Genomic DNA, 6,000 nt, shown 5'->3' on the forward strand with positions numbered 1-6,000 from the left:
CTAAATTTCCTTCATTCAGAATTATTGAAACCCCCTTGGAAGCAGGAGAAAAGGGGGGGGGGACTTTGTTTAACCCTAGCAGGAGAGGGAGTGAAGAAGGATAAGTTTCCACCGTCTCTAACCTGGGAACGGGGTGTCAGAGACAGAAACTGCTGGAGAGGTTCATTGACTGTGAATGGAATACTTTGACAGATAGCTAAAGAAGAGAAATAAGCTGATTCCAATGTTGCTTTTTGCAATTTAAAGAAACAAAATACCGTATTTTTCGCACCATAGGGCGCACCGGACCATAGGGCGCACCCAGTTTTTTTGGGGGGAAATAAAGGAAAAAAATTATTTTCCCCCCCCAGGCGCGGGGCTGGGGCGGGGGAAGCTCGAGCTTCCCCCGACCGCAGCCCCCAAACAGGCAGCTCTCTGCAAGCCGCGGGAGCGCTCCCGCTGCTTGCGGAGAGGTGCGCGAAGCCTGGGCGCGCTGCTCTCAGTGCGCGCAGGCTTCGGCATGCTGGCAGCTCTCCGCAAGCAGCGGGACCGCTCCCGCTGCTTGCGGAGAGGTGCGCGAAGCCTGGGCGCGCTGCTCTCAGCGCGCGCAGGCTTCGGCATGCTGGCAGCTCTCCGCAAGCAGCGGGACCGCTCCCGCTGCTTGCGGAGAGGTGCGCGAAGCCTGGGCGCGCTGCTCTCAGTGCGCGCAGGCTTCGGCATGGTGGCAGCTCTCCGCAAGCAGCGGGACCGCTCCCGCTGCTTGCGGAGAGGTGCGCGAAGCCTGGGCGCGCTGCTCTCAGCGCGCGCAGGCTTCGGCATGCTGGCAGCTCCCCGCAAGCAGCGGGAGCGGTCCCGCTGCTTGCGGAGAGGTGCGCGAAGCCTGGGCGCGCTGCTCTCAGCGCGCGCAGGCTTCGGCATGCTGGCAGCTCTCCGCAAGCAGCGGGACCGCTCCCGCTGCTTGCGGAGAGGTGCGCGAAGCCTGGGCGCGCTGCTCTCAGCGCGCGCAGGCTTCGGCATGCTGGCAGCTCTCCGCAAGCAGCGGGAGCGGTCCCGCTGCTTGCGGAGAGGTGCGCGAAGCCTGGGCGCGCTGCTCTCAGCGCGCGCAGGCTTTGGCATGCTGGCAGCTCTCCGCAAGCAGCGGGACCGCTCCCGCTGCTTGCGGAGAGGTGTGCGAAGCCTGGAGAGCGTGAGGGGTCGGTGCGCACCGACCCCTCTCGCTCTCCAGGCTTCAGCGAAAGCCTGCATTCGCACCATAGGACGCACACACATTTCCCCTTCATTTTTGGAGGGGAAAAAGTGCGTCCTATGGTGCGAAAAATACGGTATCTGAAAAATATCTGAAAAACGAAAGTAATTTTCCTTTGCTGGACTTGCCTAAAAAAATAATAAAAATGGATACAAATAGAAATTGTCTCCCCTAGAGGGAGCTTGTTAAATTGTTGCTGCAGTATACTTGAGGATCCAACAGCTGTGAGATTAAGATCGTGGGAATAGTCTTCTCTGACCTTGACTAAAGATGAGCTGGGAGGAAGATTGGGTGCTTGCTTTATGTAAGACAAGTGCCTTGCTGGAACAGATGCACGAGAAGATGGATTTGATGAATGAGAAAATGGATTTGACTGTTGTGGTTAATAACTGTGGACAAACAGGGAACATTGATACAGAAATCATTCAGGGACCAACTCATGAACCTGTACTGACCGGGCAAGTGCAGATGACAATGGAGGAGGATGCGGTTGCACCTCAAATAATACAAATGGAGAGACCCGAGGCCCTACAGGAGCATAAGCCACTGTCATTGAAGATTGAAGTTGGAGTGGGTCAGGGGGAGCCTGGAGCTGAGGAGGTTCCTAACTTTGGAGAGACCTTGAAATATGCTTTTAAATACTTTTTGGATTATATCGAGGACTGTGGGGAGTGGGCGGGTTTGATGAAGGGAGATGGAGACAAATTTGGGTTGGAATCCCCCAGAGACCTATTCCTCAATGAGAAAGGAAAGAAATCAAGAAAGAGACTAACAAAAGACAAGGAAAAGGGCAAGTATAAACAAGAAGAAGAAGAACTGCAGAAGGGACATGGAAGAGACTTAAGGGCCTCGGACATAAGGCTTCCAGGTTGATGGACTAGATGGAATGGACAGTAAGGACTGACACGATCCGAGACGAGGAAGAAGAGACGTTAGATGAAGATTGGGAGAAAATTTATAAAGAAAACTTTCTATTTAGGGAATTAGTTTAAAATTAATGAATATTAGGGAAAATGTTGGAATGAAACTATATGACTCTAGCAGAAATGACATCAGGAGTTATGTATATTTGAAAACTAAGATTCAAGCTTTAAGGTATTTTAGGGTAAGATAAGGTTAAATAAATTAAGGTAATTTGAATAACAGAATATGGGGAAAGATGGGAAGGATTTGTTGAGTTAATTATTAGGTTAAATTGTTAAGATAATTTTTTTAACAAAAATTGAGAAAGATTGAAAGAATTTGCTGAAATAACTAATTAAACTAGAATACAAAAAGGGAGGTGTGAGGAGGTCAATGAAACAAGCAAATGGAAGTTATAGATATGTAATTTGGGATTTGTGTCTTTTTTTCTTTTTTTCTTTTTGCTGTATTGTTGTATTGGTTTTTGTGTGTTTTTTCTTCTTTTTTATGTATTATAGTATTGTTGTTTTTATTTTTTATTTTTTCCCCCATAATTCTGAAACTACTAATAAATATTATGCTAAAAAAATAAAAAATAAATTAGTTTTCTCTCCAATCTGGTGCCTTCCAGCTGCTGTTGAATTCCCAACTTCCATCTGGCTATCATGGCCAATAGATGATAGGAGTTGCAGTCTGAAGTATCTGATGGACACCATGTTGGGGAAGTTTGGGTTAAATGGATTCATGGTATGAATCAGTAGTCTACACTGCTCTGTATGTTACTACACCTTCCACCTCTCCCCATATAGTTTCAATCTTGTCCAATCTGTAGCAGGCACCGTGAACTATTTGTTCCCCCTTTTCTGTTTGACATCCTCTTAAATATTTGAACACTGTCAACGTTCCCAGTGGTGGTGTGGAAGAGAGTATTAGTTTCCATTATATGGCACAGGACCGAATCTATGCCTCATGTAAGTACCAGCTATTTGTTTTGCTGTAAATGACCATTTAATGAAGAAATATGGCGTTTCACATTTAGCTAACTATAAACAGCAGCCTGCCGGTAACTTAAAACTTTCAAAAGGACAAAGCTGGGAAAGGAAAAAACAGTCTTCAGAAAGTATTTCCTGTGTACCTTCGAGAGTCTTATCAGACCTGCATCTTTCACTCATATTTACTTTTTGTCTTCTTTAAGAACACTTGTGGAACTGACAAAGCCATCAATAAGAGCACACATGAAAGGAGGGATGAAAAATAAGCTGTCTAAAGAGCACTACACGGCAGGAAACTTATTAGCATTTATTGCATGGTTTCGGGTTACAAGTGGCTGCTTTGAAAGAATAGGATTTATATGAGTGGTGTATGTCAGAGCACTACAGAAGTTAGGCTAGGGATATCTGCTGAGAATGCCTTCTGCAAAAATCTTCTGGATAGCTAGAAAGGTAGTATAACCTAGCTAAACTGTATCACTTTTAAGAAGAGTTCTGTCACCTTTCTAAAAGCTGTTTTTAATACTCCGGTGCAAGGAAACGCCATGGAATCTGTGCGATTCACATTGAGAGGAATGCTGGTCTTTATCCCATCTGAAGATTGCAGCGATGCACCCTACATCCCACTTCTTGCAAAAAAAACCCCAAAAAACACGACAACAACAACCACCACCACCACCACAGGACATCCCTACATCTCACAAAGTGAGCCACAGCTTTCCAAAAGTGTCTGGGCACAACTGGAAGGGTTCTGAGCTAGGTTGCTGGCCAAGTCACAAACCTCACTCCCACATCAATAGAATCAGATTGCTACTGAAGTGAAGTTGAGGGGGAAAATTTGTGAACATCTTCTTTGTTTCCCCACTTGCAGATCCAAAAAGACGTGGGTTTGCTGCAGCTCCTAAGCAAAGCGCTCAATTACCTGAGGTTGAATTGGCAGGTTTTCCATTCTCTCTGGATATATACAAGGTCATCACCTAAGCTTCAGTGAAACACTACGGGCCACCCCATAATTTGTTTATAATTACTTCATACTCCTTGTGTATATTGCTCCATAACATATGCAAAGCATTTGCTGCTTAAAGGTTAGCTTGGCTCACAGGGAGTCTTATATGTGCTTGCATATGAAATGTTAAACATTTAAAAACTTCCCTATAGAGGGCTGCCTTCAGATGTCTTCTAAAGGTTGTACAGTTACTTAACTTATCTCCTTGGCTCGGAGGTCACATAACTCCATACCCTCCGATATTTCTCTGATGGAAATAAGGAAGTCCTAAGGAAAAGCAGGACATTCCGGGATCAAATCAGAAACTGGGACAGCTTCTGTAAATCCAGGGCTGTCCCTGGAAAACAGGGACGCTTGGAGGGTCTGCTGTGATGCTTAGTCCTAGTAAACTCTGACCAGGGAGATCTGCCCTTTTAAAATCTGTTTGGGCCCATAGCCAATGGCTCCTCTTGTGGGGTCCAGAGCCAAAATGCCCCCTGAAATCGATCTCTCTTTCTCAGGGCTCACCTGCCCCCTAACCCCCTCAAAACAACACCCCACCATTTCTTCTACCTCTTTATGTTGAAAGCCAGCAGTGTGTTGTATAACACTTCATCCTGAGGCCTGTCTTGTTCATCTCGGGAGGCAAACTTCGTAGTGTCAGTTGAGAGTAGTGTCAGTTGAGTGCTGGTGGTTGCTAGGTTGCGGAGGTCCTTGTGACACGCCCTTCATTGTGACACCTCCCTCTGCTGGCTCTTTGGTCACTAGGGCTCTAGAGGCATAGCAATCTCCTTTGGTTTGATCATTCAGCAAGAGAGAAAGTAGATGGAGATTTAAGTAGACTTTCTCATCAGCATCTGCATTCTGTGTTGGTAATGCTCCATGATTATCAGTCTTGGGGAACATTTAAAAAGCAGGACATTTCAGAATCAAATCAGAATCTGGGACAGCTTCTGTAATTTGGGTCTGTCCCTGGGAGATAGGGGCACTTGGGGGACCTGTTACCTGGCCTTTGATACCAGAGAGTTTGTTGGGGGGGGTTATTGGGATGTTTTTGTTTTTATTATGTATTTTGATATTGTGATCTTATCCTGTGAACTGCCCTGAAACCAGTGGGTATAGGGGGGTATACAAATTTAATTAATAACAACAACAATAATTTTATGTGGTTGTAACCTGCCCTGGGACTTGCTGGTGAAGGTGAGTAATAAAATGAATAAACACGCCAGGGGTGATTTCTGGTTTTCCACTGTTCAGCAATATAGGACCAAAGAGGCAGAGAGGTAGATTAGATAGCTAATGCTAAGTAGGTGCAGGAACAACAGAAGCTTAAATATAAAGGAATAAATTTTATTTTACATTCTTGTAAGAAGCTGAACATGGATTAAAAGCCAGATAAGCAAACTTGGTAGTGTCAGTTGAGAGTAGTGTCAGTTGAGTGCTGGTGGTTGCTAGGTTGCGGAGGTCCTTGTGACACGCCCTTCATTGTGACACCTCCCTCTGCTGGCTCATTGGACCTCTAGAGGCATAGTGATCTCCTTTGGTTTGACCATTCAGCTAGTGAGAGAAAATGGATGGAGGTGTAAGAAGACTTTCTCATCAGCATCTGCATTCTGGGCTGGTAATGCTCCATGAGAGTCTTAGGGAACATTTAAAATAGGGAGGTCCTAAGGAAAAGCAGGACATTCCGGGATCAAATCTGAAACTGGGACAGCTTCTGTAAATCTGGGACTGTCCCTGAGAAACAGGGACACATAGAAGCATTTGGAAATAGGGGCATTTGGAGGGCCTACAGAAGTGTAAGAGTATACAAACATTATGTATGGAAAGTGTGCAATCATGTAGTTTTGTCCACTCAGACTGAAGCCTTTTGCTCTGTTGTGACTGATAGAAATGTA

General features: G+C 45.7%; 1 long non-coding RNA gene across 1 annotated transcript in view; it reads right to left on the bottom strand.

The window, feature by feature from the left end:
* LOC308473704 overlaps positions 1-4,962 on the bottom strand; it is a 53,218-nt gene extending 48,256 nt beyond the window's left edge. The window contains exon 1 of the long non-coding RNA XR_013984222.1: positions 4,676-4,962. This is a non-coding gene — a long non-coding RNA (uncharacterized lncRNA). The remainder of the gene's footprint in view (positions 1-4,675) is intronic.
* Positions 4,963-6,000: the final 1,038 nt, after the last annotated feature.

This window comes from Podarcis pityusensis (assembly GCF_964106645.2).
Source record: "Podarcis pityusensis genome assembly, chromosome: 3".
Taxonomy (NCBI): Eukaryota; Metazoa; Chordata; class Lepidosauria; order Squamata; family Lacertidae; genus Podarcis; species Podarcis pityusensis.